Raw genomic sequence first — 22,519 nt, 5'->3', positions numbered from 1 at the left:
CACCCAATTTGAATTGTAACTCTCCCCATGCCCTCCCTATACCTCTCCCCAACACATCTCTCTCCACTGCACCCATCACCATCAAAATGGTGTGTATCAGCAGTTCTCAGAGTATGCTATACAAGCCCTGAAGGTTTCTGAGGCACATCAAAAGAATTTTCATAATAACACGAAGCCATTACTTGTCCTTTTTCCCTTGCAGTATATGTCCTTTCTCTCTTGCACTTGCAGTACGTCTTTAAATACTCTGAAAAATATACAAAAAGGTCTTTTGCCACCTACCAAACTATGATAGTTGTCTCAAGGAAAAGTACTTGTATGATTGTTTGAGATGCAAGCTGAACTGGCTGTTTTCTTTTTTTTTTTTTTTAATGGATTTTTCTTTTGATCTTCACAGAAACCCTTTTTAGGGATTAATTGTTTTTATTCCCATTTTATGGTTGAAGAAACTAGAGCTTAGAGAGTTTAAGCAGAATGCTTGCCTAATAAGCACCAAAGCTAGGATGAAAATGCAGGTTTATTCATTAAGTTACATCATTAAGTTACCTTTAAAATTCTGTCTGGGTGTAGTGGCTCACACCTGCAATCCCAACAGTTTGGGAAGCCGAGGTGGGCGGATCACCTGAGGTCAGAAGTTCGAGACCACTCTGATGGTAGTTTCTTTTGCTGTGCAGAAGCTCTTTAGTTTAATTAGATCCCATTTGTCAATTTTGGCTTTTGTGGCCATTGCTTTTGGTATTTTAGACGTGAAGTCCTTGCCCATGCCTATGTCCTGAATGGTAATGCCTAGGTTTTCTTCTAGGGTTTTTATGGTTTTAGGTCTAACATTTAAGTCTTTAATCCATCTTGAATTAATTTTTGTATAAGGTGTAAGGAAGGGATCCAGTTTCAGCTTTCTACATATGGCTAGCCAGTTTTCCCAGCACCATTTATTAAATAGGGAATCCTTTCCCCATTGCTTGTTTTTTCAGGTTTGTCAAAGATCAGATGGTTGTAGATATGCGGCATTATTTCTGAGGGCCCTGTTCTGTTCCATTGATCTATATCTCTGTTTTGGTACCAGTACCATGCTGTTTTGGTTACTGTAGCCTTGTAGTATATAGTTTGAAGTCAGGTAGCATGATGCCTCCGGCTTTGTTCTTTTGGCTTAGGATTGACTTGGCGGTGCGGGTTCTTTTTTGGTTCCATAGGAACTTTAAAGTAGTTTTTTCCATTTCTATGAAGAAAGTCATTGGTAGCTTGATGGAGATGGCATTGAATCTGTAAATTACCTTGGGCAGTATGGCCATTTTCACGATATTGATTCTTCCTACCCATGAGCATGGAATGTTCTTCCATTTGTTTGTATCCTCTTTTATTTCATTGAACAGTGGTTTGTAGTTCTCCTTGAAGAGGTCCTTCACATCCCTTGTAAGTTGGATTCCTAGGTATTTTATTCTCTTTGAAGCAATTGTGAATGGGAGTTCACTCATGATTTGGCTCTCTGTTTGTCTGTTATTGGTGTATAAGAATGCTTGTGATTTTTGCACATTGATTTTGTATCCTGAGACTTTGCTGAAGTTGCTTATCAGCTTAAGGACATTTTGGGCTGAGATGATGGGGTTTTCTAAATATACAATCACGTCATCTGCAAACAGGGACAATTTGACTTCCTCTTTTCCTAATTGAATACCCTTTATTTCTTTCTCCTGCCTGATTGCCCCGGCCAGAACTTCCAACACTATGTTGAATAGGAGTGATGAGAGAGGGCATCTCTGTCTTGTGCCAGTTTTCAAAGGGAATGCTTCCAGTTTTTGCCCATTCAGTATGATATTGGCTGTGGGTTTCTCATAGATAGCTCTTATTATTTTGAGATATGTCCCATCAATACCTAATTTATTGAGAGTTTTTAGCATGAAGGTTGTTGAATTTTGTCAAAGGCCTTTTCTGCATCTATTGAGATAAACATAGGCAACCTACAAAATGGGAGAAAATTTTTGCAACCTACTCATCTGACAAAGGGCTGATATCCAGAATCTACAATGAACTCAAACAAATTTACAAGAAAAAAACAACCGCATCAAAAAGTGGGCAAAGGATATGAACAGACACTTCTCAAAAGAAGACATTTATGCAGCCAAAAAACACTTGAAAAAATGCTCACCATCACTGGCCATCAGAGAAATGCAAATCAAAACCACAATGAGATACCATCTCACACCAGTTAGAATGGCAATCATTAAAAAGTCGGGAAACAACAGGTGCTGGAGAGGATGTGGAGAAATACGAACAGTTTTACACTGTTGGTGAGACTGTAAACTAATTCAACCATTGTGGAAGTCAGTGTGGCGATTCCTCAGGGATCTAGAACTAGAAATACCATTTGACCCAGCCATCCCATTACTGGGTATATACCCAAAGGATTATAAATCATGCTGCTATAAAGACACGTGAACACATATGTTTATTGCGGCACTATTCACAATAACAAAGACTTGGAACCAACCCAAATGTCCAACAATGATAGACTGGATTAAGAAAATGTGGCACATATACACCATGGAATACTATGCAGCCATAAAAAATGATGAGTTCATGTCCTTTGTAGGGACATGGATGAAAGTGGAAACCATCATTCTCAGCAAACTATCAGAAGGACAAAAAACCAAACACCACATGTTCTCACTCATGGGTGGGAATTGAACAATGAGAACACATGGATACAGGAAGGGGAACATTACACTCTGGGGACTGTTGGGAGGTGGGGGGAGGGGGGAGGGATTGCATTAGGAGATACACCTAATGCTAAATGACAAGTTAATTGGTGCAGCACACCAACATGACACATGTATACATATGTAACAAACCTGCACATTGTGCACAAGTACCCTAAAACTTAAAGTATAATAATAATAAAATAAAATAAAATAGAAAAAGAAGTTCGAGACCAGCCTGGCCAACATGGCAAAACCCTATCTCTACTAAAAAATACAAAAAAAAAAAAAATTAGCTGGGTGTGGTGATGGGCACCTGTAACCCCAGCTACTCAAAGGCTGAGGTACAGAGAATTGCTTGAACCCGGGAGGCGGAGCTTGCAGTGAGCAGAGATGGTGCCACTGCACTCCAGCCTGGGTAACAGAGCGAGACTCTGTCTCAAAAATAAATAAATAAATAAATAAATAAATAAATAAATAAATAAAATTCTTTCCATGTGTAACATGCCATGACTATACCAAATTGTAGAACGTCTATGGTGATCACAGACCTCTTGTAGCTAATGGTGTTTGAACTTCAGAGTTATATAAATATAAGAAATAGAAACAAACATATTGGGCACCTTATATGCCTCATTTCTAGACAATGTCTCTTTTAATACCAGCCTCGGTTTATTCCTTCTGGAATTCCAGTTAGATATTTGCTGGATATTTCCATTTTATCCTCCATGTATTTTAATCTCTTTCTCTTTTTTTGCTAGATTCTGTGTAATACCCTTAGGTTTATCTTCAGTTTGCTAATTCTTTCTTCAGTTTTGTCTAATTATCTGTTCAGTGCATCCACTGACATGCTTTTAATGCATTAACCATACTTTCTATTTTTATAAGTTCTATATTTTTAAGTCTGCCTATTCCTTCTCATCTTATCATATTTTCATCATTATTCATCTTGTTTCTTACATTTTTTAAATTAATTAATTTATTTTTTCCATAAGTTATTGGGGTACAGGTGGCGTTTGGTTACATGAGTAAGTTCTTTAGTGGTGATTTGTGAGATTTTGGTGCATGCATCACCCAAGCAGTATACACTGCACCATAGTTGTAGTCTTTTCTTTTATTTATTTTGAGACGGAGTCTCGCTCGGTCGCCAGGCTGGAGTGCAGTGGCGGCGATCTCGGCTCATTGCAAGCTCCGCCTCCCGGGTTCACGCCATTCTCCTGCCTCAGCCTCCCGAGTAGCTGGGATTACAGGCACCCGCCACCACGCCAAGCTAATTTTGTTTTTGTATTTTTAGTAGAGACGGGGTTTCACCGTGTTAGCCAGGATGGTCTTGATCTCCTGATCTCATGATATGCCTGCCTCGGCCTCCCAAAGTGCTGGGATTACAGGCGGGAACCTGCGCGCCCGGCCCATAGTTGTAGTCTTTTATCCCTCACCCCCTTCCCACTCTTTCTCCCAAGTCCCCAAAGTCCATTGTATCATTCTTATGCCTTTGAACTAGCTGTTTTCTTTATGCATCACGTTTTTACTTGCAAGAATGACTACTGACAGACGAGGTATGGTTACTCAGACTTGAGTATTTGACAGACATTTTCTGAAAAATAACTAATGCATTTGTTGCCAAGGATAAAATATAGGCTTTCTTGCAAAAATTTAAAATTTTGTAAATTTTATATCTGTCACTATTCAATACTTAAAGACTTCTCTAATGAAATTGGTGATGATATTAATAAACGTGATTTTGGGGATTGGATAATAAAATGTAGTAACATTTGAAAGATTTATGTAATTGGGTGAACTTATATTTTTCAAAAGATCCATTCACACTGCATTGGTAAAACACTCATTCAAAGTGCAACATAGACCGATGGATTTCAATAAAACAGAATGTTGTTACAGTTTCAGATTCAACATTGCAAATGACCTTTAAGAAACAACTACTTGTTGAGTTCTGGTGTAGTAGCAAAGAAAAGGACTCACAATTAAATGAAAAGGCTCGTAACATACTCGTCTCTTGTACACAACTATATGTCTGTGTGAGGCCAGATTTTCTTCATATACTTCAGCCAAAACAGTACATCAGCACAGATTGAATGCAGATGCAGATATGAGAATCCAGCTGTCTTCTACTTGTAAATTAAAGAAATCTGCAAAAAAGCCTTTTTTAAATATCACTGTTTTCTAAAATGTTGTTTGTTTGGGAAAAAACTATAATTTTTCACTAAATATATGTTATTTGTGCTAAAATGTAATAGTATCTTATTATTACTTTTAAGTATTCATATGGATGCATTTTTAATTTCTCAATTCTAATTTCTAGTATTGTAAATATCAACAGTGATAACTTTTATAAATGAAAGTTCTTTGGAGTCCTCAATAATTTTTAAGAATATAAAGGGGTTCTGGGACCCAAAATTTTGAGAACTGCTGATGCATATAACTCACTTATTGCTGTAACTGTTTTTCATCTTCCTCCATTACAATGCATGCCATAATATGGCAGGAGTTGTTTCCTGTCTTGTTCATCACTGAGTCCCCAGAGTTTAGAATAGTGCCAGGCAATTGTAGGTGCTCAGTAAAGATTTGTTGAGTGAATGAATCAATGCCACTCAACAGCAACCTCCACTTCCTGAGGGCTGTGTGCTGACTCTCCTATGAACCTCCCCAGGGCACAGAGTGTGAGGTTGAGCTAAGAATCCCCACATCCATTTATCTGTTGTAAGATATTTTCCAACTTCCTGCCCATTCCATATCAAACCGATCTCACCCATTCTGAACTCCCCATGCACTGGCCTTCTAACACTGAGTGCACACTATGTCCTCAATCATTCATCCTGGCCCTTAAGGACACCACTTTGCCTTGTTTATATGCAATTCCTTTTCTTCCCCTCAGACTGTAAGATCCGGGAGTGCTGTGTTTCATGGTTTGCCTATTTTCAGCTCTAATCACAGTACCTAGCCCTGAACAGGTATTCAATAAATGTTTTTTATATAAGTGAATAACATACAAAATGAACACTCTTTCACCTGAATATGCACATATATACACACATTGAGAATATTTATTTGTTTCCAGCAGCCAATGAAAACCTTTCTCCAATAAGAGCATGGTTCCCATACTTTTCGTTCCCTATAGCTAAGCCCTTCCCTTGCTCCCAAAAGTTCTCTAGACAACCCCGCCCTCAGGCACACCAGTGCAACAGTGCAGGTGACTCACTGTCAATGCCTATTTGTAGGACATCCCTCAATGGTCAGTGCCCCAGTATCCAGGCTTCTGCCTCATAGCCACAGGTCTAGTAACCAGGCCTAGGCATTGTTCCCTTGCAAGAGTCCTGGCCTCCATGACAGTAGCATTTGTTGAGCATCCACAATGTCATGAGCTTGGTCATAAATATGTATAATTCCCAGGCATCTCAGCAACCTGATAGGGAAGAACCACAGAGAACATGAGATAAGGACCAAGCCTAATCAATTTGTTGTATCTACACACCCACAGTGCATGCTCAGTCAATATTTAGTGAATAAACAGCTGAATGAATGAATCCTACAGTGTGGGTGTTCACATCCCATTGTACATATGAGCAAACAGCCTCATAGAGCTTATGTGGCTCATCCATCATGTTGCCAACCCCTGCATATATTTAGGGCCACCAATGATCTACACCCAGTGGCTTGCCCCCACAAGCCTCTGTCCACTCAGGCAAACTGGTTTTCAAGTCACAGACATTCTTGGTCTTGGTGGATCCCACTGTTCATTCAGCAATAATCTCTCAGTGTCAGCCACCTGGGACAAGTCACCTCAGTCCTTCCAACTCCTGTCATCCTTAGCAGACCAGGCAGGTGCATTTTCAAAGTACCAGTTAAACCTCTTGATTTCAGCTGGTTGGTCCAGACTAGCAACCCAGAGAGCAGGACACCCAGTCCAAAGAAAGCCATTCTGCTCTCAACAAGTCTGCAGCTAACAGCACTTCTTTCAGTCCTCCTCAGTTTCTGTTGCTGGAGGAAGAAAGATAAAGGAGGCTGGGAAATTCAGGCCAACCTACATGCTCATATTGCCCCCAGGCTCCCAGTCTGTGGCTGCAGCTTTTGCTGGAAGGTAATAGACATGTGACTTGGGCAAGGCTACACTAGCTAATGCTTTGCTTCGTAAGTGCTCCTAAGAGCTGCAGTTAACCAGGGAAAATGAAGCTGAGAAGGATAATGGAATGCCAAGGTTTGCCACTTTCCCCAATGCCCAGGCCCCCCATGGCCTGGCCACAAGCGTCCTTTGCCCAGTTATTGCCCTGACAGCACAGGGAGCAAGTGGCCCCTTGTGCAATCTAGCAGTGCAGCCAGCTGAGGAGAGCCAGGGCCCCAGACAGAATGTGAAGGCCTGGACAGGAGCATTCTTAAGCCCTGTGGAGCACTAGCCTGGTCAAGGGACAGCATCTACTTGGCCACAGGAGTAAAAGCATGGGAGAAGTGGGCCCTTCCCCTGAAGCCTCTGCATACAGGAGGCTGTGGGGCCTTCAAAAAGAAGAGGAAGGAAGGAAGGAAGGAAGGAAGGAAGGAAGGAAGGGAGGGAGGGAGGAAGGGAGGAAGGAAAGAAGGAAGGGAGGAACGGAGGAAGGAGAGAAGGAAGGAAGGAAGGAAGGAGAAAGGGAGAAAGAAAAGAAAGAAAGAAGGAAGGAAAGAAAGAAAGACAGAAAAAAGAAAAATGAAAAGAGAAAGGAAAGGAGAAAGAAAGAAATCTTGTATTGCTTTGGGTTGTTTTCTATTTTAAAAAGTCATATATTTCAATAATAGAAAATTCAAATAATACATAGAAGCATTAAGAAACTGGGTGCAGTGGCTCATGCCTGTAATCCCAGCACTTTGCTGGGGTCAAGACAAGAGGATTATTTGAGGCTGAGAGTTCAATACCAACCTGGTCAACATAGCAAGACCTCATCTCTACTAAAAGTAAAGGAAAAAAAAATAGCCAGGTGTGGTGGCACGCCTGTAGTCCTGGCTACTGGTGGGGATGAGGTGGGAGGATCCCTTGAGCTCAGGAGGTCAAGGCTGCAGTGAGCTGTGATCATGCCACTCAGAGTGACACAGTGAGACTCCATCTCTAAAATAAAAAAAGAAGCACTAAGAAGAAAATTTAAGTTACTTGTTACCTACTTGTCATCTAGAAATGACTACTGTGGACATTTTGTACCAGTCCTCCTGTCTTTCTTCTGCATGTGTCTTTATTATAACATATTGATGTCATAATGTTCCTATTGTAAACAGACTTTCCACTGAACACTGCATGATAAGCATTTTCTCCACCATAATAAATAATATTTTGTGATTTTTAAAGCATACAGAATATTCCACCATCATCTGGAATTTATTTAAGCATTAATTTTTTTAACTATCCCCTATTATTGAACTTCCAAGTTGTTTTCCTTTTTTCTATTCTAAGCAACATGCTGATTATCTTGAACATAAACTGTGCCCTCCTTCAATTACTTAATTAGAAGGGTTGCTAGAAACGGAATTATTGGGTCAAAATGTACCTACATTTAAAAAAAATTTAAGAAGTCTTATTAATGTATAATTAACATACAATAAATTGCAAGTATTTCAAGTGCAAAATTTCGTAATTTCTGACATATGTATATACCCATGAAGCTATTGCCACAACCAAGGTGATGAACACATCCGTCACCCCCATATGTTTCTTTGTGGCCCTTTCTAATCCCTCTCTCTCTCCCCTTCCCTTCCCCATAGCAATGACTGCTCTGCTTTCTATCACTACAGACTAGGTAGAATTTTCCAGGGTTTTTTATAAATGGAGTTACCCAATACGTACTCTTTTCCTCTGGTTTCTTTTCTTCAGCGTAATTATTTGGAGATTCATCCATATTATTGTATCGCTAGTTTATTCCTTTTTAATGCAGAGTCTTACTCCACTATATAGTCAGGAACGTGCACCCATTTTTAACACTTTTGATGCCTACTACAAAACAGACTGTGGGGGCTTCTTGAGGCTCTTTATCACAAAAGCATGGACATTTGGAGCTGACCGCCCCCTCCACTGAAAAGCTAGGATTGAAATTCCATTTGTTCCAAGTGTACCATTCTGTCCCCAGAACTGCATAGCCTCTGACCCTCCCTAGTTCCAACATCCATTACCAGGAAAAAGGAAAAACTCCAGGAACCAAGAAAAGACCCAAGAGAAGAGGAGCCGGCGAGGGCAGCAGCAGTGTCACTGGAGCCCTGGTACCTCGTGCCTCAACTCTCCAATCCCAGAAGGGACCTACTTCCTAGATGCTGCTCTGCTCCCAAAGAAGCCGGCCCTGAAGCCGTGGCCTGAGCCGTCACACCGTGGGCTGTCATGGGGGTGACGAGCAGGGCACAGGGACAAGACAGTTTCTCAGACCACACAGACAAGTGCGTGTGAGGTCTATTTGCGCTCCCTGTAACCTGTAACCTTGCATGAACGTTGTATTGGTACAAATAGAACTATAAAACAGGGAGGAAAAAAAGACTGCATTTGCTTCCCTGCTAGACCATGAAACCACTGAAAGTCGGATCTGTGGCTGACTCATCTTGCTTCATGGCTTCTTGCTCTGGTGAGTTTTCAATCCGCTTTTCTCGAAGGCTATTGACTACATTTTCTTTGAAATAGCTCAGCTCCTGCCCAGCACCAGAAATCAGGTGACCACAGGGAAGACAGCAGGGGGCTGGGGCCTGCCCTACACCCACACCCGTCCCATAAACTTCTCTGCTTCCTTCAACATGCAGTTGCATGTCTTTTCTTTAGAACCATGTCCAAACTCCCCAGGTGGAGTCAGTCATGCCCTCAAGCTGCCTGTTTTCCATTTCACTGGGATTATTTGCTTAACCATTCAGCAAGCTTACTGGGGGCCCACTGTGTGCTGAGTAGTGGGCCCTTCTGCTCGTGGAGTCCAGAGTCCAGTGAAGCACCAAGGCTCAGTGGAGATGACTCCCATGCCAGGGGTCAGGAGCAAAGATGGAGCTGTGCAGAGGACACCATGGGTCCACTGAGGAAAGATGCCTCTCATGGAATGGACAGGGAATCAAGAAAAACCTCCTGGAGGAATTAGGCCCTAAAACAAACCCTAAAGAACAAAAAGAGGTTATCTAGATGCAGAAGTTAGGAAAGAGGCAGGGTCCAGACTGCATGGATCAGGGAGCAAAGGCAGAGAGGCAGTGGGGTCAGGGGAGAGATGTACAGAGGGAAGAATCAAATCCCTCACCCACCAGGAGAACAGGAGGCCAGCCAGTCCAAAACGGCTGAAGAATCTGGCTGGTGGTGGAGTAGCAACTACGAGGGGCAAGGCAAGAGAGGCAGGTAGGAACCAGGGCACCAAGAACTTTGTACTCCGTGTAAAATGGGCAAGAGGGAGCCACTTGAAAATCTGAATGAGCAACTTAGTTAGAAGTGTATGTGAGGCAGATTGTGTGCTACAGATGGGAGAGGGATTTCGGAGGGTGACACCGAATCAGACACACTAGTTATGGGGGAAGTACAATAATCAACAGAAGAGGCATTAAAGGACTAAACTAGGGGAGTGTTGGCTGGGATGCAGAGTAGAGATGAGTATGATGGATGTTCAGAAGGTAAAATTTGTAATACTTGATGTTCAATTCCAATGTGGGGACTAAGGGTGAAAAATAAGTTGATAGTGACTCGAGTTTCCCAAGTGGCACACATGTGGATGGCACCTTCCCATCAATTAGGACAGACATGGCTTATTCACCACTCCATCCCCAGAGACCAGTACAGTTTCTAAGATATGGCCAGTGCTTCATAAAAGTTTCTGAATGAGTGAATTAGTCTAAGAACGGTCCTGCCTTACCTACTCCAAGGGGGCACATGCACAGAGCACAGAGTGAAAGATGTCCTGGATTTGGGTAGCTGCAGACCCTGCAGGGAAACCCTCAATGTAAAGATGGTCTCCGGTGCCAATAACATGAGCTTTACAGAGGAGGATGCCAGCAGAGGACCCAGCCATATCGAGGAATGGAGGATAGCAAATAACACAAACAGACATGACTTGGATCCTTGCTCCATTCAGACCATTGACAGCTCAAGGCTGTGGAAGAAGAAACATAGGAGCTTGACCCAAAAAGAGAAAAGATTTGGAGATTTTAGTCAGCAACAGACACCGAAGGTGGGCAAGGTCAACATTTACAAAGTTATGAAGAAGGCCTTTAAACAAGGAGATTCCCACCATCTTAGTAGGAAGTGGTTGTTGGAGGTCAATGAAATGGAAGTCACTTCCTGCAAAAGGGATCTTCCAGAACTGTGGACCCTCTTCCTGAAAAAATGTAAGATCAAAAACTATGATAGATTTAAAGAAGTTTTAAATTGATTGTGGCTAACAAAGTTTCCAGAGCATAAAGTGGACCCTTGGGTTTTTGTAGCACGTCCCCAGTATAGGGTGGGATGACTGAGGGCTTCCACACTTCAGCCTGTCCCTTTTGGTTTTTGTCAAGAATTACATCGTGGGTTTTATGAAGCCCACTCAGAGCCCTCCTCGCTGAATATCCTTGAACATGTTTTTAAACTTCTCATTCCTCAGGTTCCTCATTGCACAAAAGGGGTGGTAATACCAACCTTGGAGGACTGTTATGAGATTGAATGATAACAGACAGTCTAAAAAATAGCAAATTTTATTATCACAGGCATCACTGTTATTATCTTACAATAAGTCAACCTTTCTGAGTTTCACCACAAAAACACATGATCAGGTTTTTGGATAATTAAATTAGATAATGGAGAGGGATACGTTTTGTGCACTGTAAATAATTCTGTAAAAAATAAAATGATTATTGTTGTGTGGGTATGAGGAGGGAAAAGAAGTCCCCTGATTCTCCTGGAGCGACTGAGGGCTGTCACCCAGAGCATGTGCATTTTTATCTTTAATTCAAAGCCTATGACTCAGGTTGGAGATCTGCTTACTGGACTGCTGGAAAGCTAGGCTTAGGACTCCCCTGCAGGACCACCCAGGAGTCTGAGCAGCCACAGGACGCCAGCATCTTGTTGACTTAAGAATATGAACCATTGGAATGTATTACACCTGTCTGTCCTGGCTACCTAGCCTCTTAGTCCTTCAAGGTGTTTAATTTAATCTGCAAAACTCTATACAGTGGGACCCTCATTCCCTCTGAGGTTATTGCTTGCTTTTATAACATTAAGCTAGGAAGTTATAAAATTGCAGAGTGTGGGAAAAATACCAAGATCCTAACCTTGGTTTGACCACCTACCAACTGTGTGGTCTTGAGCAAATCATTTCACTCCTCTAAGCCTCGATTTCCTCTCCCATAAAATGGGGCTTATAATCCCTGCTTATCTCTCATAATTGTTATGAGAATCAATAAAGTATTCTGTGCAGTGTAAACAATTGTATAAAATAAATATGTAAAAGTATTCTTACTACTTCTGCTATATCAGTTAGGCTAGGCTACATTATTCTTCAATAAATACAAGAGTCATTTTTTATTCATGTAAAGTCAGGTGTAAATTGAGTGGCTCCTCAGGGCAATTCTCCTCCATGCAGTGATTCAGGGATCCAGGCTCCACCCATCTGGAGATGCCAACATCTGAACATCTGGTTTCCAGAGTCATTGTAGCAGAGGAAGACAGGGGTGATGGTTTGCCAAGAATTTTATTAAATGTCATGCCTGAGAGTGGTTGGACATCATTCTCACCTATATTCTTTTGGAAGCACCCAATCATACAGCCCCAACGTAATTACAAACAAGAGTGGAAAACGTAGGGGAGTCAATGGAACAATTGGTGAATACCAGTGTCTTTGCTACACCTGCACTAATGACAAATAATTTACATGTTCAGGAAAATGCATGACAAAGAACAAAGAGCTTAAAATCAAACAAGCCTGGGCTCAAATCCAAACTTTGCTGCTTGCTACCTATATGACTTTGAGCAGTTTGGAACCCGTTTCTTTATATTTCAGATGGGGGTATTATTTTGCTGTAAGGATTATATGAGATAATAAGTATAAAATGCTTTTTATCTGGCACATAACTGCTTAATAAATCGTAACTGTTTATTATTTTTCTATTCTCTGAGCTTTGAAACTGCTGATTCACTTCTGTGAATATTCTGTGGCAATCTGCGAGAAAACATTTAAGTGTCTGTCACATTCACCAGCTCCCACCTGAGAAACACTTTATTGCTAGTAAAACCTGATTAAACTGAGCTTCAAAAAAGAAGCAGTCATCTGAGAGGTTATTCATCGTCAAATAAGCCTCTTGTACTCTGCTCTGGGCATCAAGGACCAGGGTTCCTGCTGTACCATGTGGCAGCAGTTACCTCATGCTGTACCTCATGCTGTACATGAGGACCTGTGTGCAAATTAGAAAAAAAAGCCCTTCCTCTTGATGTAGAATAATCCCATTGGCCCTACTGCTTGATAAGTGTGGATTTCACTTACTCTTTAGCCTGGTACCCTTGGGCAGTGACCAACCTGCACAACTATACCCACTGGTCTGCCAGGGATATATAGACAAAAACATCTAGTCATGCTCCTGAGGAGGCCACCAGAAAGCTCTGGGGAGACAGACTTATAACCAATTGACTTCACTCCACTTTAGAGCAGAAAGGAGAGAGCAGACAATTTTGTGGGCACAAAAGGCAACAAGTTACCCTTTATTCCTTTTCTCCCTTCCTATAAACAAGACTGTCCTGGACTGTGGTGACTTTCTGTCTTGGTTGGTCCATTCAGAGTTAAAAAGACTCAGTGTCTTTGGTCTCACTGAGTAAAGGCTGGTCACAGTCCAAAGTACAGAAGTTCAATCATTATAGTTAGGTCTAATTGAGACACATCCAATCCTTCCTCAGGAATCCTGAATAACCCATTTTCAAGTCCCCCCCACATCTCTTTGACTAACAGGTTGTTTTACTTTGGACAACTCAGTTAAACCTTTCCTTGCCTCAGTTTCCCCCAATACAGAATGGACATGGGGTACTAATCAAATGTGTATTGAGGGGAATCTATTAAGAATATTGTAAACTTTCAAAAATATAAACCAACATAAATGCATGGAAGTCATTGTTCTTTTATGTATATGATTGATGTACTTGCATAGTAATTCACAATGATGTTTTCTGTGAAATATCTTTATTTGTTCTAAGCAGTTTCTTCAAATAAGGATGAAATAGGCGCTAGAATGTGGTATTAAGAATTACAATGGACCAGAAGTGGTGGCTCACGGCTGTAATCCCAGCACTTTGGGAGGCCAAGGCAGGTGGATCACCTGAGGTCGGGAGTTCAAAACCAGCCTCACCAACATGGAGAAACTTCATCTCTACTAAAAAAACAAAGTTAACCGGGTGTGGTGGCAAATGCCTGTAATCCCAGCTACCTGGGAGGCTGAGACAGGAGAATCCCTTGAACCCAGGAGGCGGAGGTTGCAGTGAGCTGAGATCGAACCATTGCAATCCAGCCTGGGCATCACAGTGAGACTCTGTCTCAAATAAGAAAAAGAAAAAAATGAATTACAATGAACTACAAGTAAAAGAAGTAAAAAATAAAAAAAAAATAAAAACAGTGGCATAATTAGTTGAGAAGTCTTATTTTTTTCACATGTAGCTAGAAGTGAAAAAGGAGGCAGCCTATGGCTGGTACTGCAGTCATACCATCAGAGACCCAAGCTCCTTCTGCTTTCCTCTCAATTATTCTCAGCTTGTGCTGGCTCCTTGGGGCCATAATATTTTCCAGCATCAGATTTTTATTCCAGGAAGGAAGAAGGAGAAGGGCAAAAGGACTCCCCATCCTCCTTCAAGGAACTACTCAATATTTCACTTGCTTCTCAGTGGCCAAAGGAATGTCACATGACAACTCCTTTCTACAAAGGAAGCCGGAGAATGTAGGTTTTTAGCTGGGCATGCGGTTCTGGCAGTAAGAAAAAGCAGGAGAGTGGATATTGGGTAGACACCTAACAATGTTCAGAGTTATTTGTGACAAGTTGATTGAAACAAGGGGAAAAGGAGTTATTAAAAAAAAAAAAAGCATATGAGGCAATTCCCTAAATCAGTCATCTACTTCCACAATAATGCTCCCTCACAGTAACAAAACCTCAGGGACATGCAACAGTAAACATCTAGGGTCAGCTGGAGGTCAGCTAAGTGGCTCTGCTAATTTTGGCTGGGCTTACTCATATGTGTGAGAGTCGGCTGGCAGTTGGCTGATCTAGACTGGCCTTGACTGGAGCAACAGAGATGGCTCAGCTCTGCTGCTCAGTTTCTCTTCCTCCAGCCAGCTAGCTTGAGCATGTTGTCATGGCAATGGCAGATGCGCAAGATAGCAAAAGGAAACACACACAGTCTCTGGAGTTCTATATGTGGAACTGATACTTCCACTTTACCTTATTGGCCAAAACAGGTCCATGATTAGGCTCAGAAACAGCATTGGACAGCAATACAGATGTGTATGGTGAAGGACATAGATACAGGAGGGATGAATAATTAGGGTCATTTCTACACTCTGCCATATCCCCTCTCTATAGATTCTTAGACCTAGTAGCTAAAAGAGACATTAAGTGGTTAAAAAGGATTCTCTAGAAAGCAGAGTTTATCACATTCACATTCACTCAAAGATCTGCTGTTAAAAGAGTCATGTCCCAGCAGTATGATTGCATGTTTTAAAATTATAAAAATAATATCCTAGATATTTAGAACACCAATACCATGTTTTTGGGAATAACACCCTAAAGGAAGAATTTTCTTTAGATTATTAAAACTTTACAATATTGTTTCCAATTTTTTATCTTGATAAAATACACATAACTTAAAATTTAACCTCTTAATGATTTTTCAGGGTATATAGTTCCAGTGGTTTTAATACATTCATTCATAATGTTGTATAAACATCACCACCACCCATCTTCAGAACTTTTTCCATCTTGTAAAATTGGAATTATTTACCCATTAAACAATAACTCTCAATTGCCCCCATCCCCTGGCAACCACCATCTCTATTATTTTGAATAGTAATTGACAAATTTAGATTAGATCTAGTAATTTTATACTGAAATAATTACCTCATATAAGTGGAATCATACAGTATTTGTCTTTTTGTGACTGTCTTATTTAACTTAGCATAATGTCCTCAAGGTTCATCCATGTTGTATCCTGTGTGAGAATTTCCTTCCTTTTTAAGGCTGAATAATTTTCCATTGCATGTATATACCATTTTGCTTATTCATTCTTCTGTAGACGAACACTTGGGTTGTGTCTGCATTTTAGCTATCATGAACAATGATGCTATGAACATAAGTGTACAAATATCTCTTTGAGATCTTTCTTTCAATTCTTTTCGGTATAGACCTATTAGTTTGGTGCAAAAGTAATCGTGGATTTTGCTCTTTCTTTTAATGGCAACAATCGCAATTACTTTTGCACCAACCTATAGATGCAAAAAATTGCTGAACCCTATGGTAATTCTATTCTTAATTTTTTGAGGAATCATCATACTGTTTTCCACAGTAGCTGTACCATTTTACATTCCCACCAACAGGGCACAAGAGTTCCAATTCCTGTGTATCCTCATTAATACTTGCTTTTTGCTATAGTGTTTTGATAGTAGCCATCCTATTTGGTGTGGGTGTTACCTCATTATGGTTTTGATTTGCATTTCCCTAATGTTTGGTGATGTTGAGCCTCTTTTCATGTGTTTATTGGTTATTTGTATATTTTCTTAGGAGAAATGCCTTTTTTTTGTTTTGAGACTGAGTCTCACTCTGTCACCCAGGCTGGAGTGCAGTGGCGCGATCTCGGCTCACTACAAACTCCACCTCCCAGGTTCACACCATTCTCCCGCCTCAGCCTCCCGAGTAGCTGGGACTACAGTTGCCCACCACCACGCCCAGCTAATTTTGTTTTTGTATAATTAATAGAGACGGTGTTTCACCATGTTAGCCAGAATTGTCTCAATCTCCTGACCTCGTGATCCACCCACCTCAGCCTCCCAAAGTGCTGGGATTACAGGTGTGAGCCACCACACCTGGCCCAGAAATGCCCATTTTTAAATTAGGCTCTTTGTTTTTGAATTTTAGTTCTTTATATATGCTGGATATTAATCCCTTATATGCATGATTTATACATATCTGCTCTCATTCTGAGGGTTACCTTTTTACTTTGTTGATGATCACATTATTTCTTACAGCTAATTTTGAGAGTGGACTGTCTTCCCAGAAAATGGAGAGAAATAATGTCTCAATTTTTTAAAGGTAGAAGACACAGGATGAATAAAGTTTCAGGTCTAAGAGGAAAAATATAAATTCTTAAGCTATAGAAATGGCCCTTCACCTGATTTTGTGCCTCACAGTAATACAAAACTGAACCTGTTTCAAAGCCACCTTTTCTGTACAGTGCTGCTATTGTGTGGTGGGTGGTACAAATTTAGCCAACCCTACAAAATCCACTTCCCTAGACACATCCTGCAAGTTTTCTGTGACCGCTAGTGGTAAAGCACCACAATGGCGCTCATTAGTCAAACATCACTGCCGGTAGTCTCATTCCTCCTGGAGGCACACACTGAAAGAGAGAGCTTTTCCTGTAGGGTCCTGTGCTTGTGTGTTCATGGTCTTGTAAGTCACAGCAAAGACAGAGAAAAATACAGGAGAAAATGAAAATGTCCACAGGAAACAGCCAACTGTACAGAGACAGTGCTTTGGGAAAACCTAAATGGGACTTTATTTCTGTACAGGGGGAAAGAACAAGAATTCAGTCAGCTCAGGTTTATACCAGGATAAAGTGAAATGGGTGGAAAGATGTGTGAGTTCTACCTTAGGTAAGTTGGCACCCCTCAGTTTCCCCAAATGAGCAGGTGGAACTGGCTGAGCCTGCGGTTCCTTCCAGTCTTTGTAGTCTGTGTTTGGGGAAAACCAGGAGGCCGCCAGCACAGAATATTTGTGTGGGGCCATGTGTGTGTCCTCCCCAAAGGGGAGAAGATAGCAGGCAAGCTCAGCGTCAGGGTGACCGAGAAATAGTGAGAGCTCCCAGCCCAGGAGAGCAGGCCCCTAACAACGAGCCCTTATGAGGGGCAGGTACATGCACACAGTGTGTCCCTGAAATGAGCTGTCAAAAGGAGGGGAAAAAGTACCCTGAAGGTGTGTTTTGGAGAGAAGAGTGGTAGCGAAGGGGGATTCAGAAAACAAACTTTGCTTTGGAACTCCAGAGGAATAAGGACAGGGAATGCCCTCCAAGTACATGTGGACAACATTCACAGCAGATACCTTAGCTCCCAGATCCAAAGAGGGTAACCACGTCCAACAGGGATGACCAGGTGGCATTTCTGAACCTGATGTGCAGTTCTAAGAGAAGAATCCTTTTTTTTTTGAGATGAAGTCTCACTCTATCGCCCAGACTGGAGTGCAGTGGCATGATCTCGGCTCACTGAAACCTCTGCCGCCTGGGTTCAAGCAATTCTCCTGCTTCAACCTCCCGAGTAGCTGGGATTACAGGTGTCTGCCACCACGCCAGGCTAATTTTTGTATTTTTAGTAGAGATGGGGTTTCACCATCTTGACCAGGCTGGTCTTGAACTCCTGACCTCGTGATCCACCCGCCTTGGCCTCCCAAAGTGCTGGGATTACAGGTGAGAATCCATTATTATATTTAGTATTTCAATGCAGGGACTCAGAGCCCTTAAACCAATTGGACCTAAAAAACCATTCATGGACACATATGACCTGACCACTCTTGTTCCCTTCCTGTGTCTGTGACACAGACAACAAATGCCGTGGCTTCTCGGCCACAGGTGGAGACCCTGGCCAAGAATACATGACCAAGGATACATGACAGAGCTACAGATCAGTCCGGAACTGAAATGCAGCAGAACAGCCTCTTGTTTCCTCAGCCAGACTTCTAGACCGAATTTCCTGCCCTGAAATGCTGTCCACAGCCAGGCCAAGGAGCGGAAAAGAGAAGCCTTTTAAAATTAGCATACTAGCATGTGGGGCAGTGGGAGGAGGGGGATGAAAAGAAGGATCTTGGAAGAGCTCCAGCTATTTTATTCCTGCTTTTTCATTCCAGTTTGGAGATCTGGGACACATTGATTCACAACTTTATAGTTCTTATTCAGCATTGATTTATGGGCTGACCAATCTGGGCCTAATCAGTCAGGGAAGGATTGGGGTTTTTTTGTCCAATAATGTTATATTTATGAGTCCATGAAGTGCACCGTGGCTGCAGCCCTGCCTGGAGTCAATAGAACAGAACTTCTAAGATCTCAGAGAAGGGGGTTCCCAGACCATTTTCTGCCCCCATATCATGCTTAAAGCTCCACTGTACATTAGACGCCTCTGGTGTCATCTCACATTTAAACTCCAAACGGCTTGCCTGTAAATCTTTAACAACTGTGAACAGCTATGACAGTCTCGAATGTCCATGGTTCTGTGCATCTGTCACTCTTATTTTCCTCTTTCCTTCTCTGACTGTGGAAGTAACTAACCCGCAGCTGAATGCTCACTGGATATTTCACAGCTGCGGAGACCAGGGCAGCGTTTGTTCACTCAGAGAAGCCCAGTCAGGGCTGTGCGGAGTTCAGCGGGTTATCATGTGCTTCCGGCTTGATTTGTGGTTATTCTGGTTCAGTGACTATAAAGAAATGAGCAGCCTGGCTAGACAGGAACTAGTTGAGAAGCCTGTCGTGGAGGGGAGGAAACAGAAATACTCAGATTGCAAGCATCTTTATGTTTTTCTTTGATGGGAAAGACATTTTCCTTGTCACACTCTTGGCAGCTGTCTGTTCTCAGCCTCCAACTCTGGTTAGCCCCAGCCGAGTCATTTATTTGCAGGACACCTCAGGCAGCAGTCTCCCTGCCTCCCTGCCCTACCGTGGGTACCAGCAGTAAATGTCCATCACCAGCCTCGGCCCCCTAATTCACCTGACAAAGGATTCCACTGCTTGATTTATCCTGAGGAGAGAAAAATTCAGCAACAGCAAGAAACTTAGAAAAGCCATAGGCATGTGACAGATGAAGGAAGAAAGCTGCCAATTCCGCATTTCAGAGTCCGAGCCTATGAAGCCAACCAGATCTACCTATAAAGAGGGAGTCTTGAATGTCCTAGGAAGACTGCCAACCATTACTGGGTGAACGATCAGACAGGTCATCAAGTCAGGGATTGGCAAACTTTTTCTGGAAAGGGTCACATGGTTAAGTATTTCCAGCTTTGAGGGTCACATACAGTCACTGTTACATCTTATTTTTTCACTATGACTTAAAAATGTAGGCTGGGCACGGTGGCTCATGCCTGTAATCCCAGCACTTTGGGAGGCTGAGGCGGGCAGATCACGATGTCAGGAGATCGAGACCATCCTGGCTAACACAGTGAAACCCCGTCTCCACTAAAAATACAAAAAAAAAAAAAAAAATTAGCTGGGCGTGGTGGCGGGTGCCTGTAATCCCAGCTACTTGGGAGGCTGAGGCAGGAGAATGGCATGAACCTGGGAGGTGGAGCTCGCAGTGAGCCAAGATTGCGCCACTGTACTCCAGCCTGGGCGACAGAGCGAGACTCCATCTCAAAAAAAAAATAAAGTAAAAGTCATTCTCAGTTCACAAGCTGTACAAGAGCAAGTCACTGGTCGTAGTTTGCGGACCGCCCCTCACCCCCACCCTTGGTTTAGACAAACTAAAATTGTTTTTTATTTTAAATTTTGTATCCACTCCCACTGTGCATACATGCATGTGCATGAGCATGTGGCCTGAAAGCTCCAGGCAGTCCCAACGCGCCACACCTCACCTTCCTAGGGTAGAAGTAACACTGGGAAACTCACTCCAGAGAGCCAAGACATGCTATAGGAGAAAGAACACAGGCTTCAGGGGCATGAGGTTTCCTCCCAGCTCAGTGCTGCATCTGTTCTGTGCCCTGAGCCAGTCGCTTGCCCTTTATGACCTTCCGAGATCCATTTGCCAGGTGAAGGGGGTCAGGCCAGATGATGTCCAAGCTCCCTCCCAAAGCGATATTTCCTGTAGGCATCCCAAACCCATTTAGGACCAAATGAGGTTGTAAGAGAAAGGAATGGATACAAATGTCTTCTATTTGTTCACTCTAGCTCAAAGCACAGCCAATTTTGAGGTGACCACCCCCCACATCAGAAAACCCCCTTTGGGAACAGAGTGGTTGGCACAAGCTCTGCTCAGGGAGACCTGGGAGGAATGCTTGTCAGCCTGGGGATGCCAGCCACCCCTGCCATGCTCACCATGGAAACAAGCCGTGCGGCCCGTACACCAGGCCAAGAATCTGGGCAGCTTGAAGGAGCCATGCCATTGTGGGCAGACACCGAGTCTCCCAGAAAACAAGCAAAGGCGAGGCCTGGAAGCTGTAGCAGAGATAGGTCATCATGACCTTCCCTCCCGGGCCACTGCCAGACTGGCCAGCGGACAGGTCTTCGTCTCCATCCAGACAGCCCAGGCATCCCTCAGGAAGTAAGAGATAGAGCTCACCACTGCCAGCGTGGGCCCAGGGACTGCTCCCTCCATCAGTCCCTGTATTGGGTACCAGCTGTATTGGGTACCAGCTGTATTGGGTACCAGCTACACGCCTAGATGGCGCTGGACATTATAGGGACAGGGTGGACAGGATACAGTGCCTGCTCTGGAAGGAATGGCTGGGTCGGAGAATTAGCACCCTCCAGTGACCACGTGGGCAGCAGAAACAGTACCTTGTGCATTTTGAAAGAAGAAGCTGGAGCTGAGAGCCTTGAAAGATGCTCCTGGTGTCTCTCAGCAGGGGCTTTGCACATGTACTTTATGGAAATGGTTTGAGCCCACGGGGCATCCTGCCAGCCGCATCCATGAATGCAAAGGTTAGAGTCAGTGTGCTTGAGCAAAGGAGTAGTGGGGACCTTGCTTTGTAGGAGGCTTAGTAATAATTTGGTAGCAAATGCCCTTGGACCTTGGGATACTAATACAGTCACCATAGACACCTATAGAAATCCTTGCATTTTCTAGTTCTCATGCAGAGTTGGTTGTTGAAGTCAGATGGTCTAAGGGGACGAGAGAGGAGGGTGATAACATACAGTAACAGCCAAGTCACCTTGTACATGGAACGTGATTAATAACATTGACCTTAAAGGGCCTAGGAGCCATTGGTGCTTCTGAGCCATCAAGTTGGACAGCCCACTGGCTTCTCTCCTCCTCTTTCCTGCACCTTGTCCTCTCCTTCAGCACCTCCTTTCTCCCTCCCCACATGATACTGATTCTGTGGCTGATGGGGGATGAGGGTATTGGTAAGGTTCCTTGTTTTCCAGCTTTCTGCCCTAGTTTCCTGGCATTTTCTCATTTATCAGAGATCTAGTGCTTCCAGAGAGCAACTTCGCCGCCACCCGGTGGGAGACCCACTAGTCAAAGGCAGCTAAACAGTTCCAGGGCTTTGACCTACTACCAAGAGAAAGTCTAACGGGAGAGGCAGCCCCAGGTGGTGGTACAGCCAGAGCCCTGGAGACAAACAGATCCTGTCTCTGTTCGGTACCAGCTATGTGACCGTGGCCAAGTCACTTTGCCTCAGTTTCCTGATCAGTGAAATGGGAGTGATAGGCCCTACCTCCTAACTTTGCACACAGGGTTACTGCAAGGAATAAATGAGATCCTATATGTACAGCACATAGCACAGGGCCGGGACCTGATAGGAACCCAATAAACACTTGTACAGATGTCCTTTTGGTAAAGGAAGATGGCCAAGGGCCAGTCCCTGGGAGGTATGTGGCTATGGTTTGAATATCTGTGTCTCCAAAATCCATATATTGGAACCTAAGACTCCATGTGATAGTATTAAGTGGTGGGGTCTTCTGGGAAGTGATTAAGCCATGAGGGTTCTGC

The sequence above is a fragment of the Pongo abelii genome, chromosome 5 (genome assembly GCF_028885655.2).
Source record: "Pongo abelii isolate AG06213 chromosome 5, NHGRI_mPonAbe1-v2.0_pri, whole genome shotgun sequence".
Taxonomy (NCBI): Eukaryota; Metazoa; Chordata; class Mammalia; order Primates; family Hominidae; genus Pongo; species Pongo abelii.
This window is presented reverse-complemented; position numbering follows the sequence as displayed.